This window comes from Chiloscyllium plagiosum, unplaced genomic scaffold, assembly GCF_037043375.1.
Source record: "Chiloscyllium plagiosum isolate Xiang-an unplaced genomic scaffold, Cpla_swu_hap1 HiC_scaffold_8, whole genome shotgun sequence".
NCBI lineage: Eukaryota > Metazoa > Chordata > Chondrichthyes > Orectolobiformes > Hemiscylliidae > Chiloscyllium > Chiloscyllium plagiosum.
Window position 1 is genome coordinate 10,048,238 of NW_028270146.1, and position 12,039 is coordinate 10,060,276.

A 12,039-nucleotide genomic window follows, 5' to 3' on the forward strand; every position below is an offset into this window, starting at 1 on the left:
GCTTGTGTGTCTGACTCTCGGAGTTTCCCTGTCCGATATCCTGACCCTCACCACCTGCACAGCAAGCAAATGAAACATTGGTGATGATTTTAACGGATGGTTTGTTTCGCATGTCGTTGGGGCTGGAAACCAAGGCCCACTTATTCCCGTATGCCCCGAAAATTAATGTTTTTATAAACGTACGTACAATTCCCCAAAGTACAGTTACCAAGTTCCCTTTCACTGCTCTCTAAGGGTCTGGCTATACTGCTGGACATTAGAATCACTGCACACAGCTCATTGGCTGTTGCAGAAGGTCAAAGATCACACACACCAAGTTATAGTCCAACAGGTTTATTTGAAAACATAAGCTTTCGGAGTGTTGCCCCTTGAAGGTTGGAGGCTCCGAACGCTTGTGATTTCCTGTTGGATTATAACCTGGTGTTGCGTGATTTTTGACTTTGTCCACCCCAGTCCAACACCGGCTCCTCCACATCATGGATGGAGGAGGACAGCTCACTTGCCATTTGGCCATCAATCTGCCAGAGCAAGTTTTAAGCGAGACGTGTTAAACCCTCACTTCGTTCCATCACCCGCCTGGTTATGTTGCGTTCGGCCCGAGTATGGTATTAGTGCTGAGTGTTTCCCCGTACACATACCTGATCCTGAAACTTCACCCAGCCCCAGGTGTTCTTCCGGAACCCGTGGTGAACTTTGACACGTGGTGACCTTTTCTGAGACTCTGGGGAGCTGAGAGGAAGTCCCGGCTTCAGGACTGCATCTGGGACTTGCCTCCACTGAGTCAGAGCCTGAGCTTTCTGAACAGGCCGGCATTTTCGCCTGGGCGTTGGGCAGTGGGTCAGTCCTCCTGCACTGGTCTTCGCCTTTCCTACACAGACCCTTCCCAGCTGTGAGGTTAAAGGTGAGCTGAGTTTCCTGACGCTTTGTGTGAGTTGCCTTCGGTGGGCTTCCCGCAGGCCGTGAGGCAGACTGAGCGGCAGCGTGAGGTGAGTTCTCGGCTCGGCCTAGCGCCACACCAGGCCTGGAGGCACGCTGTGCGGACTCTGTGGCTGACGCCTCGTTCCTCCACTCCCCCACGGACACAGTGATCCCCAGTGTCTTCAACTGCAGATCCGGCCCGGACTTCTTCTTGTGGTGAGTGGAGCTGATTTTCGGTCCAGCCGCCCCTCGTCTGGCCTGTCCTGGGTCCGTCGGCCACGGGTCACCCTTGGCAAACTGGCTCTCCTCGGGGTCAGAGGTCACAATGGCCTCGGGGACAGAGGTCCCAGCAGCCTCTGGGAGGGTTCTTTTTGCGGTTTTGGGCTCAGGTTTCATGGCGTCCCCTGGGGATAAATGCCCCCCGTCACCAGGAATTTCACAAGAACCGATCTTGTTTTCCTTTCTCTCTGGCCTGTTGGTCAACATCTCAGTTGGATGGCCAGCCAGAGGTGAGTCTTTTCTCCTCCCGTGTTTAAAGCCCCCCGACTGTTTGCAGTTGCAGTAGCGAATAGTTTGGGCGTAGTTATTGAGCCCATTGGGAAGGCCGGTACCGGGACTCTCCAGCCCTGCGGGGGCCTTGGCGCTGACCGGTTGAGCCAGATTCCAAGGTCGGGCAGATTCACCCCCCGTGTGCGCTTGCCAGCAGGTTGGCACCTCCTCCATCTCCAGCCCGGGTGTGCTGGTGTGGCAGAAAATGTCCGCCCCAGAATTCGGCCTCCGCCTGCTGACCACGAACGAGCTCCGTGACGAGTTGCTGGATGCAACCTTCTCCAGGTTGTGGTGGTAGATGTCATGAAACGAAGGGGGGTCTTCAGCAGGAGAAGGGAACGTGAGGGCAGTTGAAGGATATGGGTGGGCACAAAGCCACTCGATGACATAGGATTTGGAGGAGGAGGATTCAACATCCGACAACTGGGGCGAAGAATGGGATCCATCATCAACTGAAGATGCTCTGGGTGGCGGCTTCCTCTTGCACAACCTCCGAGTCCTTCCCTTGGCCATTCCACTCTCTCCCTCCGCCATTCCTTACCCGTTTCTCCCGGCCAACTCAACACCAGGCTCCTTTCTTCAGTAAAACTGCTCTCTCAGTCAGGTGACCGCAGCTGAGGAAAGAATAAATGCATTTATTGGTTTTGGTTTGCTGTTTAAAACAAGTATTTCATTCTTATGCACACATTCACCATCACTTTCAAGATGCAGTCTGGGTGATGGCTGGTTCCCATATTTGACCATAAGAGTAGGGGAAGGAGTAGGCCATTCAGCCCATCAAGTGAGATGAGCCATTCAATTGGTTGATCTGATAATCCTCAGTTCCATTTTCCTGCCTTTTCCCATATCCCTTGATTCCCTTTCTGATTAAAATCTGTCTCAGCTATGACTATATTTTTAGATTCACTCATGGGACAAGGGCTTTGCCAACATTCATTGCCTGTCCCTAAATGCCTGGAGGGCAGTTAAAAGACACCCACGTTGCTGTGGATGTGGAGTTATATGTAGGCCAGACTGGGTAAGGATGGCAGATTTCCTTCCCCGAAGGGCATTAGTGAATCAGATGGGTATAGCTGACAATCAAAATGGTTTTATAGTCCTTGTTGGACTCTTAATTCTTGTTTTGTTTTTACTGAATTTGAACTCCATGGCAAGATTTGAACCCAGTCTCTGGATTATTAATCCAGCAATAATGCCAAGCGATCATCACCTCCCCCAAAATACTTAATGACCCAGACTCAACATCACTCTATGGTAAAGAGTTCCACAGACTCACTCCCCTCTGAGAGAGGAAATTCCTCCTCATCTCCGTCTTCAATGTGTACGCTTGAAATCTGAGACCATGCCCTCTGTTCCTGGACTCTCTTATGAGGAGAAACAATCTCTCGATATCTCCCCTGTCACCTCTCCTAGCAATCTTATGTGTTTCAATAAGGCTGCTTCTAAACTCCAGGCCCAACCTACTCAACTTCTCCTCACAATGCTATCCCTCCATTGTCAGGATCAGCCGAGTGGACCGTCTCTGGACTGCCTCCACAATGCCAGTCTTTCCTGGCTCGGGGGGGTGGTGGGCCCTCCGTCGTTCACAGTATTCCAGCTGTGTTCTGAAGGAAGTGCACTGCCCCTGAAGCATTAACTCTGATTTCTCTCTCTGCAAGATCTGTTGAGTTATTCCAGCAATTTCTGTTTTTGATTTCCACCATCCTCAGTTCTTTTGGCTTGTTGTCTTTTGTGGTCTGACTGGTGCCTTGTGCATTTTTAGTAAAACCTCCCTATTTTTAAACACCATTCCCTACATACATTCAATGAGCCTAATGAGTTTGGAGAAGATTTGTAGCTCAGGTTGAGGTTCTGGATGTAGGTTTGCTCGCTGAGCTGCAAGGTTCATTTTCAGACGTTTCGTCACCATACTAGATAACATACTCAGTGAGCCTCCGGATGAAGCACTGGTGGTGTAGCCCGTTTTTTATTTATACATTTGAAAGTGGGCTACATCACTAGTGCTTCATTCAGAGGCTCACTGAAGATGTTACCTAGTATGGTGATGAAACATCTGAAAATGAACCTTCCAGCTCAGAGAGCAAACCTACATCCATTCCATGTTCCTTCCCTATTACCTAGTGGACTCAGATGCTTGTTTTTTGTGAGTCTGGGATTAGTACTCCCAAATCTCTCTGTGCTGTCACTCTCTGTCAGCCTTCTCTTCACAAGGAATCTGTCCCATCACAGTCGCTGGGTCAAAACACGGAAACTATTCACCAGCGACGGTCAGAGCTGTATCAGCACAAACTCTGATGGGGAGGAGTGTGGCTCATCACCTCTTTCTCAGGGGTAACTCAGGTGGCATGGTGGCTCAGTGGTTAGCACTGCTGCCTCACAGCACCAGGGATCCGGGTTCGATTCCAGCCTCAGGCAACTGTCTGTGTGGAGTTTGCACATTCTCCCCGTGTCTGTGTGGGGTTGCTCTGGTTTCCTCCCACAGTCCAAAGATGTACAGGTTAGAGTGAATTGGCCACGCTAAATTGCCCACAGTGTTCAGAGATGTGTAGGTTAGGTGCATTAGTCAGGGGTAAATGTAGGGTAGTTGGATGGGTTACTCTTCGGAAGGTCGGTGTAAACTTGTTGGGCTGAAGGGCCTGTTTCCACACTGTAGGGGTTCTATGCACTACCTTCAGCAGCAACAATCTTCCTGCTTGAATCTGTTTAATTTCTAGTAATCTGTTAAAGGTCCTGGATTAGCAAGCCGGGAAGGAAGGAAAATTGAGAAGATTGTTACAAACAGAGAATGTACCTCCAGATGCAATCATTGTTCTGAATGGTGCAAATATGGCAGCAAATCCTGCAAATACCACATGAGGGATAAGTCTAGAAATGGTGGCCGCGATTGGATCTGTCCGTAACATCACAAGTGATTGACTTAGTAAGAATTTTCCAGCACATTGTACACCTGCTGGTCAACTATCTCCCCTAATCCCATTTTCCACCCCTCTGGCCTGCAGCCTTGTAAACTCTGCATTTCAAATTTCTTGGAAAACCTCACAAATGAAGGTTCCAGCCTGTGCCACCCTTTTTGGCTGTGATTCCCGGAGGTGAAGTAAAAATTCCTCAAATCCTCTCCAAACCTCCAAACCTCCTGCTCCATACTGTAACACTTCACCTTTCAATTATTAATCCCTCTCTCAGTGAAAAGGTGTAAATGTATCGCTCAGAACTTTGAACACCTCAATCATATTCAGCCCCTCCCTCAGCCCTCTCTGCTCTAAGGAAAATAACTCCACCCCTACCTAAACTCTCTGTGTAGTTGAATGGCTTCAGTCCTGGAGGATCTCCTCTGTAATTTTTTGAGATGAGCTTTATAAATTAGACACAGCAAGATTGAACTCTCCCTCCCCTGCAGCATTAATCTGGGGTCTCTGAACGACCAGCCTATGACATTACCCTTATGCCACCGCTTCCCCCACTCAGAGGAGCAGTATGGTATTAGTCAGCCAGGCTGCTGCAGCAACCGATAGGAGAGTGGTTGAACTGATTGTGACCCTCACTCCACCTTCCAGTCTCTTCCCTTCAACCCTGCACTCCCACGTTGTTCAAAGACCTGACTTTCTCAACCTTGGATATATCCAATTGCCAGCCGCCACTGCAGAGAGTCTGAAAATTAATGACCGTCCAATGAAAAAAACTCACAAAATCCCTACAGTGTGCAAGCAGGCCATTCAGCCTGTCAAGTCTATACCAACACTCTGAAGAGTATCCCATCCAGACCACCAGTCCCCTACTCCCCCAAGTTTAATCCGACATAGCACATGGCTAACCCACCTGGCCTACATATCCCTAGACACTGTAGTAATTTAGCATGGCCAATCCACCTAAACTGCACAGTTTTGGACAGTGGGAGGATACTGGAGCACCCCCATGCAGACAGAGGGAGAATGTGCAAACTCCACACAGACAGTCACCCCAGAGCAGACTCAACCCCAGATCCCTGACACTGTGGGGCAGCAGTGAGCCACCGTGCTGCAAACTCCTCCTCAAATGCTTCTTAACGTGGGGGGAGGGGGGCTTATTTTTACACTGGATCCTAATTCCTTGTTCCCCAGAAAAGGAAACCTGCTCCCAGCATCCACCCTGGCAAGCCCTCTCAGAGTTTTATATATTTCAGAAATGTTGCCTCTCATTCTTCTCCAAATCAATGAGCAGAGGACAATCTGCTCAACTTTTCTGGAAGAGGTAATCACTTTAACCTATTAATCTACCCAGGGAACCTTCCCCGAACCTTTTCCATCACAACTATATTCTTCCATCAGTAAGGAGACCAATAGAGTGCTACTGATTGTGATCTCACCAGGGTTCTGTGCAGTGTAGCCAAAACTCCTGACTTTGAAATGGCTGCCTTTACAATAAAGGCCATTTCACTTCCTGATGTACTGTACCTGCATAAATTTAATATCATTTATTGCAATGATGTGTTCTTGGGTTATGGGTTTGTGAGAGGCATGAGCTTTTCTGCACGTCTGAAATTAATAATTATCTTGTATTTCTGTAACCATGGTGATTTCTTTTAAAAGAGTTTTTGAGGCCTAGCTTTGAATTAATGCATTTTTTTGCGCATTTTGTCACTAAACAAGCTAACCAGGTTCCAGTGCAGAAGGTCAGCAGAGGTTTATTAAGCTTTATTTTGAATTTTTGGGCTTTCCTGTGGAGTCTTTCAATGAAGATGATTGTAATGACTAGGGATTCAAAACCTGTCTATCTTGGCCTTCAAAGTACTTAACTACTCTCTTCAATATCTATCTGCAGGAAAGAATTCCACAGATACACCCCTCCCACCCCCCCACCCCCCCCCCAAGAGAAATTCCTTCTCATCTCTGTCTTAACTGTGTGACCCGTTATTCTGAGATGATGCCCTCTGGTCTGAGACTCGCCCTCAAAGGAAAGTAATCTTTCCACACCTACCCTGTCAAGTTACCTAAGATTCTTGTATGCTTCAGTCTTCTATGTTCTAATGGATACAGGCCCAAACTATTCAAACGCACTTCATAAACTTTCGAAAACTGATGTTCGCAGGTAAAGGGACGGCTGGAAAATGGGAAGCCTTCAGAAATGAGATAACGAAATAAGTGCATGCAAGACAATTTTCTGATTCAGTATGTGGATGTACCTACTAGAGAAGGTGCAAAACTTGACCTACTCTTGGGAAATAAGGCAGGGCAGGTGACTGAGGTGTCAGTAGGTGAGCACTTTGGGGCCAGCGACCATAATTCTACGACTTTTAAAATAGTGATGGAAGAGGATAAACCAGATCTAAAAGTTGAAGTTCTAAATTGGAGAAAGGCCACTTTTGATGGTATTAGGCATGAACTTTCAAAAGCTGATTGGAGGCAGATGTTCGCATGTAAAGGGATGGCTGGAAAATGGGAAGCCTTCAGAAATGAGATAACGAGAATCCAGAGAAAGTATATTCCTGTCAGGGTGAAAGGGAAGGCTGGTAGGTATAGGGAATGCTGGATGACTAAAGAAATTGAGGGTTTGGTTAAGAAAAAGAAGGAAGCATATGTCAAGTATAGGGATAGATTGAATGAATCCTTGGAAGAGTATAAAGGCAGGAGGAGTATACTTAAGAGGGAAATCAGGAGGGCAAAACGGGGACATGAGATAGCTTTGGCAAATAGGGTTAAGAAGAATCCAAAGAGTTTTTACAAATATATTAAGGACAAACGGTATCTTTGTGTGGGAGCCACAGAAAATGGGGGAGATACTAAATGAATATTTTGCATCAGTATTTACTGTGGAAAAGGATATGGAAGATATAGACTGTAGGGAAATAGATGGTGACATCTTGTAAAATGTCCAGATTACAGAGGAGGAAGTGCTGGATGTCTTGAAACGGTTAAAGGTGGATAAATCCCCAGGACCTGATCAGGTGTACCCGAGATCTCTGTGGGAAGCTAGAGAAGTGATTGCTGGGCCTCTTGCTGACATATTTGTATCACCAATAGTCACAGATGAGGTGCCGGAAGACTGGAGGTTGGAAAACATGGTGCCTCTGTTTAAGAAGGGTGGTAAGGACAAGCCAGGGAACTATAGACCGGTGAGACTGACATCGGTGGTGGGCAAGTTGTTGGAGGGAATCCTGAGGGACAGGATGTACATGTATTTGGAAAGGCAAGGACTGATTAGGGATAGTCAACATGGCTTTGTGCGTGGGAAATCATGTCTCACAGATTTTATTGAGTTTTTTGAAGTAACAATGAAGATTGGTGAGGGCAGAGCAGTAGATGTGATCTATGTGGACGTCAGTAAGGCGTTTGACAAGGTTCCCCATGGGAGACTGATTAGCAAGGTTAGATCACATGGAATACAGGGAGAACTAGCCATTTGGCTCAAAGGTAGAAGACAGAGGGTGATGGTGTAGGGTTGTTTTTCAGACTGGAGGCCTGTGACCAATGGAGTGCCACAAGGATCGGTGCTGGGTCCTCTACTTTTTGTCATTTACATAAATGATTTGAATGCGAGCATAAGAGGTACAGTTAGTAAGTTTGCAGATGACACCAAAATTGGAGGTGTAGTGGACAGCGAAGAGGGTTACCTCAGATTACAACAGGATCTTGACCATATGGGCCAATGGGCTGAGAAGTGGCAGATGGAGTTTAATTCAGATAAATGCAAGGTGCTGCATTTTGGGAAAGTAAATCTTAGCAGGACTTATACACTTAATGGTAAGATCCTAGGAAGTGTTGCTGAACAAAGAGACCTTGGAGTGCAGGTTCATAGCTCCTTGAAAGTGGAGTCGCAGGTAGATAGGATAGTGAAGAAGGCGTTTGGTATGTTTTCCTTTATTGGTCAGAGTATTGAGTACAGGAGTTGGGAGGTCATGTTGCAGCTGTACAGGACATTGGTTAGGCCACTGTTGGAAAATTGCGTGCAATTCTGGTCTCCTTCCTGTCGGAAAGATGTTGTGGAACTTGAAAGGGTTCAGAAAAGATTTACAAGGATGTTGCCAGGGTTGGAGGATTTGAGCTATAGGGAGAGGCTGAACAGGCTGGGGCTGTTTTCCCTGGAGCGTTGGAGGCTGAGGGGTGAACTTATAGAGGTTTACAAAATTATGAGAGACATGGATAGGGTAAATAGGCAAAGTCTTTTCCCTGGGGTCAGGGAGTCCAGAACCAGAGGGCATAGGTTTAGGGTGAGAGGGGAAAGATATAAAAAAGGCAACTAAGGGGCAACTTTTTCACGCAGAGGGTGGTACATACATGGAATGAACTGCCAGAGGAAGTGGTGGAAGCTGGTACAATTGCAACATTTAAGAGACATTTGGATGGGTATATGAATAGAAAGGGTTTGGAGGGATATGGGCCGGGTGCTGGCAGATGGGACTAGATTGGGTTGGGATATCTGGTTGGCATGAACAGGTTGGACCGAAAGGTCTGTTTCCATGCGGTACATCTCTATGACTCTATGACTCTATAAGACAGTCCCACCAACTGTGCTCTCAGTCTCATGAATCCTCACTGGATTGCTTCCATTGTCAAGCGATCTTTTTCTTCAGAAAGGGGCCCAAAAACTTTCCATAATTTTTCAGCGGAGAGCAAGCAGAGTTAACGTTTCAGGTCCAGTGACCCTTCTTTGGAAGTAGACCGTTAATTCAGCTTTCTCTTCACAGATGCTTCCAGGCAGCTGAGCCCTTCCTGCAGCTTTGGATTTCCAGCTTCCACAGTCCTTTCGGGTTATTACACAATATTTCAGTCTGGTCGGTCTGAAGCCTCATTTCGTTCAGCAAGACCCACCTACTTTTACATTTCTGTACTTTGAAATAAAAGTCAACATTGCAGTTGCCGTGCGGAGTTCCTTGAAAGTGGAGTCGTAGGTCGACAGGGTGGTGAAGAAGGCCTTGGCAAGGTGCTTGTCTTTATTAGTCAGAGCATTGAGTGTGGGAGTTGGGAGGCCATGTTGCAGCTGTACAGGACATTGGTTAGGCCACTTTTGGTGGGATACTGTGTGCAAATCTGGTCTCCTTGCTGCAGGAAAATTGTTGTGACACTTGAAAGGGTTCAGAAAAGATTTACAAAGATGTTGCCAGGGTTGGAGGGTTTGAGCTACAGGGAGAGGCTGAATAGGTTGGGCTGTTTTCCCTCAAGCGTCAGAGGCTGAGGGGTGACCTTATAGAGGTTTATAAAATCATGAGGGGCATGGATAGGGTGAACAGCCATGGTCTTTTCCCTGGGGTGGGAGAATCCTGAGCTAGAGGGCATAGGTTTAGGGTGAGAGGGGAAAGATTTAAAAGGGATCTGAGGGGTAACTTTTTCCCACAGAGGGTTGTTTGGAATAAACTACCAGAGGAAGTGGTGGAGGCTGGTACAATTACAACATTTAAAAGGCATCTGGATGGATTTATGAAAAGGAAGGGTTTAGAGGGAAATGGGCCAAATGCTGGAAAATGGGACTAGACTTATTTCTGATCAGCAGAGATGAGTTGGACTGAAGGTATGATTCTATGAGTGAATCAAATTGGATTTTTGTGGTTCATGGATGAGGACTCTCAAATCCCCCTGAGCTGTAGCTTTCTACAGATCATTAAGCAAATGAAGCTTGTGATATAAATACAATAGATAGACAAACAGCTTGGAAGATAGAAATCCAGCAGTGAATAACATACTCAAATTATAATTACTGGAATCTTAATTGAATTCAGATTCCAGCAGCCACCATAACAGGATTTGGACCCAGGTCCCCAGAACAGGACCTGGGCTGTAAGTCCAGTAATTATACCACGAGACCATCACCTCTCAACTACCATCAGAGGAGCTTTACAAGAATAATTGAGGGATGAAGGCCTTGTCATGTGAGGAGAATTGAGGACTCTGGGTCTGTACTCGATGGAGTTTAGAAGGATGAAGGAGGATTTGATTGCAACTTACAGAACACTGAAAGATCTGGATAGAGTGGATGTGGAGAAAATGTTTCCACTTGTGGGAGAGACGAGGACCCGAGGGCACAGCCTCAGAGTGAAGGGAGGACCCTATCAAACTGAGAGGAGGAGGAATTTCTCCAGCCAGAGGGTGGGGAACCTGTGGAACGCATTGCCACAGAGGGCTATGGGGGACAAGTCACTGCGTGTATTTAAGACAGAGACAGATAGGTTCCGGATCAGTGAGGGGGTCAAGGGTTACAGGGAGAAAGCAGGGGAATGGGGTTGAGAAACATATCAGCCATAATGGAATAGAAAAGAGACATGATGGGCTGCATGGACTATTTCTGCTCCAAAAGCTTTTAGTCTTAAGATCCTGCAACTGAAAATCTTTACTTTCATGTTTAATGTGTCGCATAATAGTGGACAACTTCCCGTTAACAAACAACAAGGTAATAATTGATCTGATTTTAGGGGATTAATTGAGGAATCCACATTGATCACTGAGGAGCACACTTCCTATGTCAACCAAAAGCTAAATACTATTCCTCCATCAGTGGAGTGCTCCCTCAGTACTGTCTCTCCATCAGTGCGGTGCTCCCTCAGTACTGTCCCTCCATCAGTGCAGAGCTCCCTCAGTACTGTCCCTCCATCAGTGCAGAGCTCCCTCAGTACTGTCCCTCCATCAGTGCAGTGCTCCCTCAGTACTGTCCCTCCATCGGTGCGGTGCTCCCTCAGGACTGTCCCTCCGTCAGTGCAGAGCTCCCTCAGTACTGTCCCACCATCAGTGCAGTGCTCCCTCAGTACTGTCCCTCCATCAGTGCAGACCTCCCTCAGTACTGTCCCTCCATCAGTGCAGTGCTCCCTCAGTAGTGTCCCTCCATCAGTGCAGTGCTCCCTCAGTACTGTCCCTCCATCAGTGCAGTGCTCCCTCAGTACTGTCCCTCCATCAGTGCAGTGCTCCCTCAGTACTGTCCCTCCATCAATGCAAGGCTCCCTCAATACTGTCCCTCCATCAGTGCAGTGCTCCCTCAGTTCTCTCCCTCCATCAGTGCAGAGCTCCGTCAGTACTGTCCCTCTATCAGTGCAGCGCTCCCTCAGTACTGCCCTTCCATTAGTGCAGTGCTCCCTCAGTACTCTCCCTCCATCAGTGCAGAGCTGCCTCAGTTCTCTCCCTCCATTAGTGCAGTGCTCCCTCAGTACTGTCCCTCCATCAGTGCAGTGCTCCCTCAGTACTATCCCTCAATCAATGCAGCGCTCCCTCAGTCCTGTCCCTCCATCAGTGCAGTGCTCCCTCAGTACTGTCCCTCCATCAGTGCAGTGCTCCCTCAGTCCTGTCCCTCCATCAGTGCAGAACCCCCTCAGTACTATCCCTCCATTAGTGCAGAGCTCCCTCAGTACTAACTCTCCATTAGTGCAGAGGTCCCTCTGTACTGTCCCTCAATCAGTGCAGAGTTCCCTCAATACTGTCCCTCGATCTGTAAAGTGCTCTCTCAGTAGTATCCCTCCATCAGTGCAATGCTGCCTCAGTCCTGACCCTCCATCAGTGCAGTGCTCCCTCAGTACTTTCTCTCCATCAGTGCAATGCTCCCTCAGTACTGTACATCGATTATTATGGAGCTCCCTCAGTACTATCCCTCACTCAGTGCAGTGCCCCCTCCGAACTG

General features: G+C 47.6%; 1 pseudogene; it reads left to right on the top strand.

Annotated features, from left to right (window-relative positions):
• The first annotated feature begins 4,338 nt into the window (after positions 1–4,338).
• Positions 4,339–12,039, top strand: part of LOC148149339 (uncharacterized) — a 93,213-nt pseudogene continuing 85,512 nt past the window's right edge.